At 39.8% G+C, this 16,163-nt stretch overlaps 1 pseudogene; it reads left to right on the top strand.

Annotated features, from left to right (window-relative positions):
- Positions 1-6,884: 6,884 nt before the first annotated feature.
- Positions 6,885-16,163, top strand: part of LOC109451152 (elongation factor 1-alpha 1-like) — a 55,330-nt pseudogene continuing 46,051 nt past the window's right edge.

The raw sequence follows: 16,163 nt of genomic DNA, 5'->3' as shown, positions 1-16,163 counted from the left end.
AGAATTGTACACCTGAAATCTATTGTACACCTGAAATCTATTGTACACCTGAAATCTATGTAACATTACTAACAATTGTAACCCTAATAAACTTTAATTTAAAAAAATTTGGAAAGTATTGGGTTAATCAACATTGAATAGTTGTTGCAGTACTTCTCAGATCCTTTACATTTCTTCTCTCCATTGGAAATCGCTATAGAAGCTTTCTCTATATAGGTAGAAGGGACTATAGCCTGTAGAATTCCTGAGTCATTTGACTACCCAGCCTTCTTTGGCTAATTACCTTGCAGAACTAGTATTCACCCAAACACTTTGGGGAATCTTGCTTGAACAATAGGCACTGAGTGGAAGGATTTAGGCTGAAGGAAGATGTGACCAGACATGTTTTAGACTTGCTTTGGCAGCTATATGAGGAATGGGTTGTCAGAAAGGAAGAGCAAATGCAGAGGGACAAGATAAGCTTGTGCAACAGTCCAGGTGAAAGGTGATAGGGAATAATGTATTATTTCCCAAGACTTATTTGTATAGCATGTCTGTTATTTAAAAAAAAAAGTAATAGTCTTGTTTTGTGTAAGAGATTTCCTGGCTAGGGTGAACGCTACCTCAGGATCAAGATTCTCCGTTGCCAGGAACCAGCGAAAGTCTGCAGCTTAGATTGCTTGCCTTAGAGCTCATCCCCAGCCACTCCCTGCATCTGAACCGACCCCTGGTTCCGGTTTGTAGTTTTTACAGACCACCTGGTTTATCACAGCTTGCAGGGTCTTTGGCAGGTCACTTTGTTTTTCACCACAACCTTATAACTCCCTGGACTCTGCCTTGCTCCACTGTCTTGTCTTGCTTTCCAGTACTTAGGCTGCCGGCTTGCCTGCAAGCTGGTTCCAGCACCTCACTTTGGTATCCCGACCCACTGTCCCGGTGTCATTGCCCTGCTTGCTGACAACTCCAGCCTCACTGTCCCACACTGGGGCTCGACCCTGACTTCCGTGGCCCACATGCTTTCTGCGTGCAGCCTGCTCTGCCCTTTCTACCTTCCACAGCAGCTTTTATCACATGCAGAAAAACCCACTTCCTAATCACCTGCTGCTGTTTTCTGTCTGGAACCACTAATGTTGCTGCAACCGACTGTGCCAAAAATCTGACAACAAAGACAGAATCAAACTCTACCTGATACTTTTTTCCCAGGGGATTTCCAAGACGTCTTTATACTTCCCTCAGGCTTCCCTTGGGCGGAATGATTTCTCTTTCTACAAAACTTTTGCCTAGGAACAGATTTAGAGATAACCATCTTGAAAATGACTATACCCACACTTCATGCCTCCCTTCTCCCTTCCCACATTTAAGGGATGCTAGTCTATATGTCCACCTTTAAGAGGAGAGAGAAAAAGGACAATTCAAGGAATTTCAGAGAAGCAGACCAGCATTGGAACTCTTGAGAAGCATCGGATTCTCCTCCAGTGTGGCCATTATGACTCCAATTTCGTTTCTGTCATGTGGCCCTGAAGGCACTGCCGTCACAGGGCTATTCAACCTTGTCCAGCGAACCTTGTTATTCCACGCAGAGCACATGCTGTCCCAGGAGTGGGCCAGCTGGGAGGGGCCAGAGAGGTGCTAAGCCAAGAGATTCCAGGGAGAGCAGAGGCCGCTCGGCGAGAAGGGGTGTGAAGAGCCTTGGTCAGAAGCCGGCTGGCTCGGAGGCGCACAGAGTGGTTTGGCTGGAAGGTAATGAACACCCTTTGTCCTGCAGAGTCTACCAGATCCCGCCGCCGGGCTCGGCAGAGATCAAGCTGGGTGTGTTTCAGCCACATGCCTTCCTCACTACCCCTACAGTCCCTGGCTGTGGTCTGGTCCTTTGCTCAGCCAAACTATGTGATTTCTTTTGGTGAGCTGGCAGCCACACGTTATGAGCTGGACTGAACAGTGTATGTCCCTGTTCCCTTGCCTCGTTATTTTACAACTAAACAATCAGCACATTTCTGTGAAAGCCTGTCTCCTTTCCCGAGTTCTAAACCACTATTCATTCAGGAACACATTTTAAGCTTTCTTGTCCTAATGAATGTCAGACACATGTTTGGGAGAAGAAAAAGGATGGCTCTGTAAAGGCACCGTTACCTCTAAGTGATAAAAGATGTGAATGGGCTCCCAAAGTACTTGCTCCTAATTATTCCATTTCTGAGAGACTTGACTGTTAAGACCCAAGCTAGCTCTAGAAACATTTGAAGCCTCATGTTTCCATCTGGCCTGGAGGATGCTGAGCTTACAGAATTCCTAGCCAACTTGAAGACTTTTCTTTAGAATTTAGATTTAAGGAGAGCATTTTTTTTCCCCTACAGACTTATGTTTCAGAAAAGCAACAACAATCAGTGTCAGGTAATTCTTTTCAGGGCGTGTGGTCTTCTGTTTATTTTATGTTTTTATAACTTCAGGTAAGAAGAGTAGGCTAATCTCTAAAAAGTCAATCAAAGTTGATAGAAACCATGTTGAAATGAGTGGCTACCCTATTCCTGAGTTCTTCTGACAGATTTTACTTACCAGCCTCTTGTGTATGTGTATATATCTGAAATGAGTACATGTATAATGACGCATCAAATACATCCCCTTATTTAAAGCTCTGACCAACCTGGAAACATCTTCATTACAGTATTTTTCAGCCAAACATTTATTACATTGTATAATAGTTGAATCAAATAAACTCATATCTTTTCTGACTTTCAAAAGTTTGGGAATTTTTTTTTTTTTTTTTTTTTTTTACACGTGTCAAGCTCTATTGCAAGCAGGATAGAAATCAGAATTTCAAAGGTCAAGCTTTTAGAAATATTGTAACAACTAATTATATTTTAGTTCTCTAAACTTCTTTCAAGATGGGAAATGCAAGTAACATTTTAGTTGTATTTTGGCAGATCCCAGGATATTTTCGTGTATCTACCCAAACTACTACTACTAATGATTTAATAGAAAGGAAGAGAAAGAGACAGAGACCAACAGAGACAAGGAAGGAAAGAAGGCAGGAAGGAAGGAAGGAAGGAGGGAGGGAGGGAGGGAGGGAGGGAGGGAGGGAGGGAGGGAGGGAGGGAGGGAGGAAAGAAGGAAGGAACGGAGGGAAGAAGGAAGGAAGGAAGGAGGGATGGAAGGAGAGAAGAAGGAAAAGAAGAAGGAAGGAAGAAAGGGAGGAAGGAAGGAAAGAAAGAAGAAAAGAGGCATAAATTAACTTGTGGAGAAAGTAGGCGAAGCAGCTGAAAAAGGACCATCTAATAACATGCATAGTTTTCCATACCTCAAGTCTCTTCCCCGGAAATGGAAAACCAGAGAGGACAGGAGCAAGGTCATTCAAAAGATGATCAATAGTCTCCCAAAAAGTAAAGAATGCTAATGTTACCCCTTTTTCTTTCCATGTCTTTTCCCAGTATCTCCAGGGCTTATAGTTGGATAAGCAAAGGATTTTATATAGTTATCTCTTAACATTTCCTAGAAACATACAAAAGTTGGAATCCTGTACACTTCCATGCCCAAATAAGTAATTCCTACTTTGCTGGTAATCTAGAATAGACTGTCACTTACACTACCTCCCTCCAAACCCTACACCTATATTCCAAGCCACTGACTCTTCCTTTGCCTTGTTCCCTACTCCACAGCCATCCATCCAGGGGGTTTATAACAGTGGATATCTCCCAGTGTTTTTAGCATTCATTTATAAACTCCATTTCTTTCTTATCTACCTTGGAAAAAATATGTCCTAGGCAGTAAAGTGGGTGCTAAGTATTTTTTTCCATCCAGATTTCCTTATCTCTACATTCAAGATATTGTGATCACTTGCTAATATTATTTGACATTTTATTGAAAATGTTCCTTCCAGTGATCATCGGACAATTACAACAATATCACTTGGAAAATATGATGCAGTCTGCTGCCTCCTTGATTTAATTTGATGTGATCAGTAGATGGGTACACACTATATGGCATGCTTTGATATAGTAGACTAGAAAAGTAATAAATAATGGGATTAGAGAAAATATTGGGTCTATTTATCATTTCAATTTCCCTCTGGATACTCAAAAATTGATACTCTTGTACACTGCCCACTAAAATCCAGCAACATCTTTGAATGGAACTGGATAATCCAAACACAAAACTTGTCTTAGAGTGTTTCATCCATATTATTACTTTCAAATAATTGCAGGTTGAACAGAAAATAGTCACCGTGCCATTTTGTCCTAAGTCATAGACCTAAACTTATGTATTTTTCTCCCTGTGAGTCCTTGTCAAAAAACATGAAGAAGAAAAAGGCAAAAAAGTTTAGATTAGCAATCCCCTAATAAATTCTGGAAAAAACCTGGCACCACACATGGAAGGTGAACAATTAAAATTATGAACTTACACAAAACTACATTACACATATTATCAGAAAATCTTTCACCCAGGTAATAAATGAATAGATTTGTTTATGTACATGAGTGTGTGTGTAGATAGCACTATGAAAAACATTCTTTAAAAGGTTAATAATAATAGCAACATACAGGAATTCTCTGAATTCTCAAATAGAGCAAAAAAGTTTAAAATGTTGCCACTTATAGCACACAAACACTAAATCTGTTGATCTGCAAAACTCATTTGAAGGCTCTCTTAAAGACTGGACATTCTATAAAAGCGAAATATGGGAATATGGGCAGTACACATTCTAACAGTCCACAGTTAGAGAATTTTTTTCATGGTTGGAGAATTTTTACAAACATTAACTGACTGATCTTTACAATTCTGTAGGAGGCAAATATTATTAATGGTTTCATTTTACGAATGGGGATCTGAGTCAAGGAGAGATTAAATGACATGCTGAAGACTATAACAAGACAAAGTGTTAGAAAGAGGATTAGAACACAGAAGATTCTGACTTTCTGTTCTTATTATAAATCACAGAAGCAAGATAAAGTATGTGATAACATTTTTTTTGACAAATGGGATGTCATGAACCTGAAGCTTCTAATGTGAGCAATTTTGATATTGCCAATAATAAATGTATATTTTAAATAAATCACGTAATTTATCTCATGTATCTGTTGAAAATAAATCTTCTAGTAAAAAATATAATTTAAAAATCAGAAATTAATATATTCCTAATACAATCAGTTCTCAACATGTGTAAGGTTGGCTTGAATAGTCATAGTCTATTGTGTCCTATGTTATAAACTCATGACATCCACAACTTGCAGGGATCAGAAACTGTCAGGTCATGTTCAGGTACCAATATCATGAGTGACCTCAAATTCCCATCACAGTATTGCCTTTGTTTATTACTATGCAGAGTTTGAATGAGCTAAACTAAACTGAGCAGAGAAGGAAATGAAGCAAAATTGGGGGATGGGTAGTAAACAGATGGGGAGAGAGAGAGGAAGAAAGAGAGAATGAGAGAAAAGAAGAGAAAGTTTTGAGATGATCAGGGCTAGGTGAGATTTTACAGTATTATTCTATGCCTCTGTATTAGTCTGGGTTCCTCAGAGAATCAGAATCAATAAGAATATAGTTGACATTTGAACAACACAGGTTTGAAATGTGTGGGTCCATTTAATGAAGATTTTTTTCTACATATATAGAGTCAGCCCTCCATATCACCGGGGTTTGCATCCATGGATTCAACCCACTGCAGGTAAAAAACAGTATTTTTCAATCGACAGGTGGGAATCCATGGATGTGGAGGACAAGCTGTACGCGTTGATCTACGCCATTTTATAAAAGGGACTTGAGCACCCATGGATTTTGGTATCCACGGGGGTCCTGGAATCAACCCTCTTCAGATACTGAGGGACAACCAGAGTAAAGTTTTCAGGGAGTCAAAAGTTATACGCGGACTTTCAACTATGCTGGGGTTGGTGCCTCTAATTCCTGTATTGTTCAAGGGTCAACTGTACAAATATATAAAAGAGATTTATTAGATGGAATTGGCTTACACAGTTATGGAGGCTGAGAAGTCCTATGATCTGCAGTCAGCAAGTTGGAGACCCAGGAGACCAATGATGTAGCTGCAGTCTGAGTTCCAAGGCCTGAGAACCTCAAGAGCCAGTGATATCAGCTCCAGTTCAAGTCCAAGTCCAAAAGTAGGAGAAGGCCAATGTCTCAGCTCAAAGACATTCAGGCATGAGAGAGTGAATTCTCCCTTTCTCCACCTTTATGTTCTACTCAGGCTTCCAATGGATTGGCTGAGACCCACCCCCATTGGGGAGGGCAATGAGCTTTATTCATTTTATAGATTCAAATGTTAATCTCACACAGAAATACCCTCACAAACACACCCTCAATCACATTTAACCAAATATCGAGGCATAGCATGACCCAATCGAGTTGACACACAAAATTAACGATCACAGCATCTTTCTCCAAATATTCCTCCTACTCCTGTCCTCTGTCCCACTCAGAGAACATCAGGCGCCAAAGGTAAAAAGAGCTAATACTCAGCTTTTGTGGTTAATAACTTTGTTTTTTAAATGTAACTAATAATGTATAATGTTTACTATCAGCAAGCACCATTCTAAATACTTTATAAATATTAACTCAATACCCACAACAACTCCATGAGGTAAGCACTACTATTGTCATCCTTATTTTTACAGATGAGGAAACTGAGGCAGAGAGGGTTCCAGGGTCCTAAAACTAGGGTGCAGTAGAGCCAGGATTCAATCCCAGTGAGTCTAGCTCCGGAGTCCATGGTCCTAACCGCTACCCTGTGACACCTTGAAACTCATGGCAGAGCATAGTTTGAGAGAAAATGTTTGGCGAACTAAAAGTCACAATTCTGAAAGACTCTGAGCATACAGTTGATGCTATAAGCAATAAATTAAGAAAGATAATGCAATGATGATCGAAGTATGAGGTATGTTATACCCCCAAAGAAATTTTGAATGCCCAAGTCGGGTGGGGGTCCAAGCAAAGGAACACTGTGCCTCATTTCCGGCGTGGAACCTGAAGAGGTAGCAAGCCTCTCATTGCTTCCCTCCCAGACCCTTGGTCAGCACACCAGCAGGGAAAGTAGAGGCCTAGTGAACATGTCAGGGCAGGATGGGCGTGATACAGCTCCATCACGTCTCCCAGAGCCCCTGAGTGGCACAGGAGGCCATCCTAACATTGCCGTGCTTCCCTGTCCTTCCTCCCCAAGAGTGGTGACAAGGACAGGCTTTGGAGAGCTGCAAACAACCTCACAGTCTTCCCAGGAATGTGGACTAGAAGTGAGTCCAGAGGAGAACAAGCCCATCTTGAGGACATCAGCAGGGACGCATACTATCCCAGATGCATCAGCAGGGATGCATACTGGCCCAGAGACCAGTATGTGCCACCATGCATAAAGGATCATTTGTGAGGACCAATCGTCTCCTCCTATCTCATGGACACCATGGTATGACTTAAAGCCTCAGAACTTGGAGGCAACCCAAGGAGAAAAGGGTGGGAAGAAAATCCTGAACTGGCTGAATAAATGACTGACTGATGTTAACCTGAGTTGAATAAGATTGAAATCAAGTTCAGTTCAAGAAAATAAAGCTTCATTTTTTTATTTTTTATTTTTTTTTGCACAGCTGATTCTGCAGCCTGCGACTTGTACTTCCTCGGCTGTAAAGAAATAAAAACTTGTTTACCTTTGCCACCAGTCCTCTCTCTCTGAAGGCCAAAGGAAAATCTCCAAAATTGTTTTGAGAAATAACAACATTATTGGCCTAAGTATATGACTTCCCAAAGGGATTACTTTATAGAGCAATGCTCCTTTCTATAAGTGCTCGTTCTGTTCTGTTTCCTTAAAACATTAGTTTCATTAGCTCAAACCAGTGCTCTGACTATAGACCTGGCCCTTAAAATGACTGTAAGTAATTTAGTGATGGTTGCTGTCCGTTAATTCAAATAAACTTGCTAGAGTTTAGGCTAAGATGGAAAAGATTTAAGATTTTGTGAAGTCAGGATATAATTCAGCTTTGAGTTTGGCTACTACTCAAGCCAGAGCTTTGAAGCTTTTTGACATAGTGAAACAACATTATGATGAAGGATCAAAGGATGAAAAATTCAATGGAAATCAGGGTTGGTTCATGCATTTTAAAGGTAGTTATGCCTTACATAACATCAGGGTACAAGATGAGGCGGGAAGTGCTGAGGTGGCAGTTCCAGAGAGCAGAAAGACTTTCTGTCTGGAACACATAAAGAACTTGGTGCCCTAAGGCCCACGCTAGCCATAGGGTCATATGTGATAGAAACAAGAGAACAACAAAACTGACATCGCTGAATCAATTTATTTAAAATTCATCAAAGAATCCTGGTCTCTCAAAGATATTCTCAAAGGTGCTTGTGATAATTTTCTTAAAAACATCAAAAAAAAATTCTTATCTCTAACTAGGTATTTTCTTAACTCCTGATTTGTTAAAGGTAGTTTAATGAAGAAGCTTTATTTAAGGTCATTTCTATAAGTAATCATGCTTCAAGTTTTCAATCAATGTAACACACTACTCTGCCATTGTTATAATGTGAAAAAAAATTGATTTGTTTGGTTTAAATAATGTTTCCTTATAGGAACTTCTAGCAGAAACACAACTCATTATAAGTGTAAGGAATATCTCTAGAGCTGGCATACTAAAGCACAATTAAAAATCAATCTTTTAGAAATACATATTTTCAGGAAAACAAGGATGGAAAATTAGTCATTAAAACAGATGATGTAAACCTAATGTTATAATTGTTGATGTTTATAACTCTGCAAATTTAATGAATTTGCCTTTGAAAAATTTAGGCTACTCAATATGACTTTAAACAGACTTATTAAAGAAAATTCCAGGACTCTATCTTTAATATCTTCTCTAGTATACCTTTCCTAAGCAATCGACATGAGTTACGGAAGGTCTGTCAGCCTTCAATTTGGTTTTATTAGCATTTGTTGCTTTAAATCAGACCTTTCACATTATTTATATAAGGGTTTTTTTTATTTAATATTCAAAATGATAGAACATGTACATTGAACCACAGATAGGGACATGTTTCATCCTAGTATGAAGCATGCCTTATAACACTTAAGTGGTTTATTAAACTTGTCTGATCTTATATTGGATAAATTCTGTGCTTGACATCAAGACGTGTATATGATACATTTATCACATTTAGGATTCCTCTAAGTTACATAAACCATTTCTTCTGGGAATTGCTAGGAGTTCTATCCTGAAGTGAAAAATACACCAAGTATCCAAATATTTCTCTTAAATATGAGTTAGACTACCACACAGAATTATTTTAGTGGTCTCAGTTCCATCCCCGGTGGACAGTGCTACATAGTAAGAGAAACCACCTCACATAATTTGGCACTGTTTAGAACCAGCAGCCTCTGATCAGAAGGAGCTCGTAATGAGCCCAGGGAGACAGAATGACCTCTTATTAGAAGAAGCACTGTCTCTCTCAGGCTAGGCTGAGGTTGGAAACTCTGGGAAGATCAAGCTGCAGCTGTTGGCTTCCTTTTTGACTTGGGGAAGGTCGAGGTCTTATTGGGATCGAGCTACCCACTCACTTCACAAATGGAGAGCTGGTTATTAAAGGAGAATGAAATGAAAGAGCTTTTTGTCACTATAATGTAATGAAGTTTATCATTTGGGGGAACAGTAAATGCCAACCTTCATTTCTATTTAGATAATTAATGTAGGGACTAGAACTAGCAAGAGAAGAGGGAAATAAAATGTGGTAGTTCAGGAACAAGCTTGAACTCAGGTTAGTTAGAACATTAATAAACACATGACTAGTCCACCGTTTAACTCTACCTCTTCCTACCAAGGTTCTGAATTTATTTAAAATAAACATACACATGCTTTATTTTAATGAAGCAAAGAGCCAAGTAATTGCTATAGAGGAATAAAAGCGTTTTGCCTAAGATTATTAATCAGGAACAGATTTTCTACTGGGAAAACAGGATTTTAAAGCAAAAAGATCAAGGGATCAGTCACACCTGGGTTTGAACCTCAGACTTCGGGTAAGAAGCCCTCTGCATCCCTGAGACTCTTTTGTAATGTGGGGTCAATGTTCCCCACCTTGTAGAATTGCTATGAGATGATGTGAGTAAATGCACAAGATCCTGCACAAAGCCTGACACAGAGAAAATAATTGAAGTATTCCATCCATTTTCTGCACGAGGGCTAGAATTCAGAACATTGATGTATTTGGACCATTACATCATTACTTTCACTAACCTCTAACTGAGAAGTAACATTTCTTAAAAAATGCATGTAAACAACATTAGCATATATAGTACCTGTGATGTTGACACTAATAGAAATCACGGATATTTTCATAACACAGTACAGCTACTTCAGATATTTCAAAATTATTATTTACATTCATCCCCATTTTGAAATTATGGTAGTTACTAGGCCCACTGCTGGATCTTTTTATTTAATGCGTTAATAAAGAAGCACTTGTGTCACTACCTCACAAAGAATTGCTTTAAATATGTGTTGGTTATACGTCCGTAATTGATTTCCTTTGTAATACTGTGTATTTTACTTTATTCTTTTAAAACATGCTTTAGATGACAATTAAAAATATTCTGAGAAGTCTAGAGGCTTCACCAAACTGCCAAATGGGTTTGCTTTACCCTTTGCTGGTGGTGTTACAGTCAGCCGCTAGGAAATGGACACAAGTGTTGATTGGGGTTGTGAATAGCTGTGACCATTGTTCAGATGGATCTAATTTGGGCTATTTTCTGCAAAAATGGTAAGTTTGTACTTGCAGTTGATATTGGTTGATACTCAGCTGTTGACTATTTGATGAGATTTTACTTGCAGAATGAAAGTCAACCCTTATATTTCATCTTTTTTTTTTTTATCACAAAGAAATGGAAAACAAGGATATGTGTCCAGGTCACTGAGAGTCATTTTTATATGCTCATGTCCCAAAGATCTTAGAGAGTCATTAGGATTTTATGACACCAATTTATTGGCTTTATTTGTGACAAAGGTACTGTGAAATAAGATAAGAATCAGTGGCTTGTAAATCTTGTCTCCCAGCCGTTAAAAATAAAAATGAATTCAACCATTAGCTGGTTAATATTTTCTTACATTTCACTGGTTCTGAAACATGCCAAAATATGCTTATTTGCAACAGCTGGAAAATTATACTGCAACTAAAATTATATTTCTTGGCTTCCTACAGAATGTTTTTGCTCTGAGAGCTCAAGAATAGTATAACCAGTGATTTTTTTTAAAAAAACCTATGCCTATAATCCAACCAGAAATGTCACCAGTTTTTATTATAGGACAGTATATGTTTTATAATGCTACTTTTCTTTAGTATACATTTATGACATATTTCTTATTCTAATAGGTGGGTAAAGTACATGAAAAATAAAAATATCAACATTATAATTTATGATGCAGCGTTTGTAAGCCTGATTTATTTTTTCTTGCTTTAGTACATTTAAAGACATGCTGCTCTCCCTTTCATCACATGTATAGCCTTACAAATAAGTCAGACAGCATCATATCTGTTAATAGTCTACTTACAGCAGAGTTTATTTTAAAGGAAGAGGATAGAATTTGACCAATGTTGAGGGCAAACTGGTTTTAAATGGCACCAACAATGTCCTTTAAAATGTTGTTGAGATAAATGTGCCATTAATGCTAAACATCTCTACTCACTTGGCAAAGTATTCTGAGGTAGGTAGACGTTTTTATTCCAAAAGAGCTTCTGTCATCTCCTTTCAATTGTTTCCTTCAATACTTGTTCTGAGTTGTGGGAAAGTAGATTCTCACAAAATGCATTTTCTACTCTGACTTTAGTTTTGCCACAACTTGGTCTACCTTATGCATTGGAGTAAAGACCTCATTGAATACTTTATTCTAACAGAAGGCACGTTATGTAAACTAATAATCTGACAGCCCATTTGGAGTCCTCTTTTTGTGGAACTGGCATAATAGAGGTTGGGCAAAATTTTCCATTCTGTCTTATTCAAGTTTTCTGTCTACTAGACTAGAAGTTCTACATATTCAACTTCTGCAATAATTTGATTTTTTTTTTGCCAATACAAATCATTATCATATGGTGTTCAATGTCTCCTGTGCTCTGTGTTTAGTCACCGATTTATTCATATTGTAACATCAATAGGCAGTTGCTGCACCTAGATGAACAAATGAACTGATTGTAGCTCCACCCTTAGGGCAGATTGTCCCTCTTCCTGTCTTTCAAGAACACCACTGAAAGTGGCTGTAACGCAGCTACCATTCATTTTGAGCTGGCACCCACATACTGGCTTAGCGTACCTGTAAACCAAACTCAGGTTTTTTTCCTCCTCCAGATGTGCGGGATACACCCTCACTTCCTCTGCATACAGCTATAAATATGAGTAAAAGAGCAGTCCTGATGTGACTGTATTGGGTGACAAGGGAATCTGAGCTCCCTGCCCAAGCAGCTTATCTGGACTGTGCCATTTCCAGCTTAAGATAGACTGTCGCTGCCGCAGAGCCAATCGGATTCATGACTTAATAGTTCTGGCAGAACACAACCAGTATTGGGCAGTTCTAGGTGCAGAGTCAGTTGGTGTCCCATGGTCAAGCATTTTGTCTTTACCAGGGCAGAGTCACATAGCAGGGGCTATTAATCAAAGAACATATAATTCACTGTTGCAGAAGACATGGCCCTGTTCGCAAATCCCAGGGGCCTGCATTGCAATTCTCACACTGGAGTTTGTCACCACAGAACATTTAGTGAGCTGGTACCCCTCTCATCAGCTTGGTAAGTGGTGTGTCCTCTGGTCCCTCTCGTTGAACACAATCCTTTAGTAAGTTTTTTGCCCTGATGTAATATATCTATTCCAGCATGACTATTTCCACCAGACTCTTTATTCCTTCCTGTATCATATGCTGGGACAACTCAGGCATTTCCATTCCACTCAACATTCACCAGCACTTCCTCTACACTTATAAGAGCCATGCTAACAGTAAATGTGTCCTGTCCCCCAGGGTCCTTGCCAGTATGCTAAATCCAGTGTCCCAAAGTCAATGAATCTTTTCTTATTGTCATATATTCTGGCCCCTTGGCCAAACTCCTTCAAAATCCAGTCCCATGGTGCTTCTATAACCACTGATGGTATGTGCTGTCTAGTTCCTACCACGTCTTCAGTGTATAATCTCCTTTCTCTTTCATCAGGCCCAGCATATCCCCTAGGCAATTATGCTTTGTGACCTGACAACAAGAAGAGGAGGTGGAAGGAACTCCTCAGAAGAACACCTGTTGCCTTTCAGGAATGAGGTCTTGTTATGTCTTCTAACATGTGAGACATGCTAGCTCTTACTAGGAAGGAGTGGGGTACCTATGTAATCTCTGAGGGTTCAGGGAGGTCTTCAGAGCCAACATTCTTGGGGGCATTCATCCAGATGTCCCTATCCGATGTTTTGGGCCCAAATCATCGTATTCCTGATCAGGACCCTGACTTTAGCATAAGAGACTGCCTTGGCTGAGCACTCAAACGTCAAATATATCTCAGAAGCACTGGAACTCTATCAGATCCCACATCTGCCGCTCAGCTGTGTAGGCTATTCCATTGAGGAGCTGAAGTTCTCTCTGTAAGCTACTACCTAAAGAGGACTTCTGGCTCTCACACTTAATCTTTAACCTCTTTAACAGCCCTCATTCTCTTGTTATCCCTCTGCAGGGTATAAAATAATTGTGCAGTATCTAGTCAACTCCACTGCCCTGGTAGGCGTCGCCACTCCCTCTTCCCACTTTTTGTCAAATACTTGAAGTGTTGCACTTCCATTGGTGCTCCCTTCACCAGGACAGTTCCTCAGCTAACCACCAGTGACATCCTTACCAACTGAGCCACCACCATGTGTTAGGGACTATCTGTGTCCCACATGCCACTAAGGAAGGCTTTTTTTTTTTTTTTTTTTTTGCCTGGTGGTGAGTGAACAGTCTCCGATCCCCATCTTGCTGCTGGTTTTCTCAGCTGACTCGAGAAAGACACCACTCGTTAGTTCAGGTCCTCCAAAAGGCAGACACAAAGCATGAGCTGTTTAAGAGATGCCCGGGAAGGATAAAGGGGAAGGAGCTGGAGAAGACAGGGAGAGTCTCAGATCCTGGTACACAGTCGGACTCCTGTGAATGAGAGGGGGGAAGTAAGGATGATTGGACAGGCAGAGCCTCAGACCTCAGCAAAGTTCTAAGAAAGTTTCCATCAAGTTGCTGGGATTCCTCTAGCTTTTCCACAATTGACATATAACAACGTATAAGGTTAAGGTATTCAATGTGATGATTCAATACGTGTCTATATTGTGAAGTACTGACCACAATAAGGTTAGTTAACACATCCTTCCCCCCACACAATTACCATTTTGTTGTTGTTATGGGGAGAACATTAAAGCTCTATTCTCATAGCATTTGCCAAGTATACAATACAGTATCGCTAACTATAGTCATCACCCTGTACATTACCTCCCTAGAAATTACTCATCTTCTGCCTGGAAATGTATGCCCTTATGACAAACTTCTCCCCATTTCTCCCATCCCTCAGCCTCTGGCAACCACCCACCATTCTTCTATTTCTACAAGATCGGAGAATAAGCCATGGTGTATGTTGCAGGAACGGGTTTGCTGTGCTCACACACTGGGAGGAGCAGTGCTTGGGAAGTGAAGTCTTAGTGCCGAGGTGGGGATGGGTCCAGATGTGCAGCAATGGGCCATCAGTCAAGTATGCATCCCATCAGAAGAGTTCTACATGATGCATTTTCCTGGCTGCTACATCATGGAATTGTGTTCCTTTCCTGCTGAGCACTTAGTCACAGTCTTCTCCACCAGATTATAAACTTCATAAGAGCACAATGCTGTTTTGCCCTCCGTTTTATTTCCAGGTCTTAGCACAGTACCTGACACATACTGATTCTTACATGTTTCTCTAACGGCTGTTGAAAAGATGTGCTGCTCCTAAACATACCGTAGTAATGTTGCTTAACAAAAAAAAAAAAAAAAAAAAAAAACAAGGAAGATGTTCTGAAACAGAAGGTATTGATGTCAACCTCTCAGTGTGCCTTGGGCCTAGCAACCTGAAAGGAGGGCATGCCCACCCACAAGCCACCTTCACGCCAACCGTGGAGGTGGGGCTTATTTTCAGAACCTGCAGGCTGGTGTCCCTGCACAGGCTCCCTTTTGAGCATCATCCCCTTCTTTCTTCTCCCTTCTTACACCCTTTTAACTTTCATTCCCAGTCAAAATCCGCTCTAAAGAAAGGATCTGAAAGTTAATCATACTAAGAGGTAGATGAATTATAGGTAAGTAGGAATGAAAAATGGAATGAAACCTATAAAATAGAATTTTCTAACATGGAAGGGTTATGGAAGTAGAAACATGGAGGTAGATGTATTTGGAGAGAGAGCAAAATCCTGATATAATACACGATTACTGCCTGTTTTACTGTGATGAGGCCCTGCATTCCCAGAGTAAGCTGTTAACTCAGCAGTCTAATCACATTTTCTGGTCTAAGGCACAAAGTTTCAATATAGGAAAGGGATCCTGTGGAATATATGCATTAGCAGTAAGAAGAGATCCACATTTTCTAAATGCTTATGGAAATGAAGCAAGACCAGGAGCTACAGGATATCATTCTGAATCTGCTGACCAAGCTCAGTTTTAAACAAGTTCCTTACCTAGGCTGCCACAATCACTGACCTGTCCCCAGCAGCTCCACATCCCCAGGATACGTCATCTATTGCAGTGTTTACAATAGAAGTGCCCATCAAGTCAAAAATTACATTCACACCTCTATTATTAGTGCACATAATACATTGTAATTATTTGTTTATGACTTCGTTTCTCTCAAAACAGAAATTCCTCAAAGGAAGAAGCCAACTTACTCATATGTCTGGCTTCAAGGGCTAGGCTAGCACCTGGCATATAAGAGGTTCTTAGCAAATATTTGTTGAATGAGTGAATAATTGAATGAAAGGTTATTATAGACCCTCACAACCCAAAATATAGTTATCCAACATGCCACAAGTATGAAAATAATTCATTCAGATTCCTCCAAGACCCTGCCAAACTTCTATTCATTACAATCTCCCTCCTCCATCTTATACTTGGTAGGGCTGGCTTTGGTGTTAGGTAATACATAGGTAATAAAAACTCTAATTACCAGTTAGACTCATCTGTTTATTATGATACTAGTCTTTTATTAAAAC

Source organism: Rhinolophus sinicus, chromosome 16, assembly GCF_057876585.1.
Source record: "Rhinolophus sinicus isolate RSI-liver-muscle chromosome 16, RSI-T2T, whole genome shotgun sequence".
Taxonomy (NCBI): Eukaryota; Metazoa; Chordata; class Mammalia; order Chiroptera; family Rhinolophidae; genus Rhinolophus; species Rhinolophus sinicus.
This window is presented reverse-complemented; position numbering and strand designations above follow the sequence as displayed.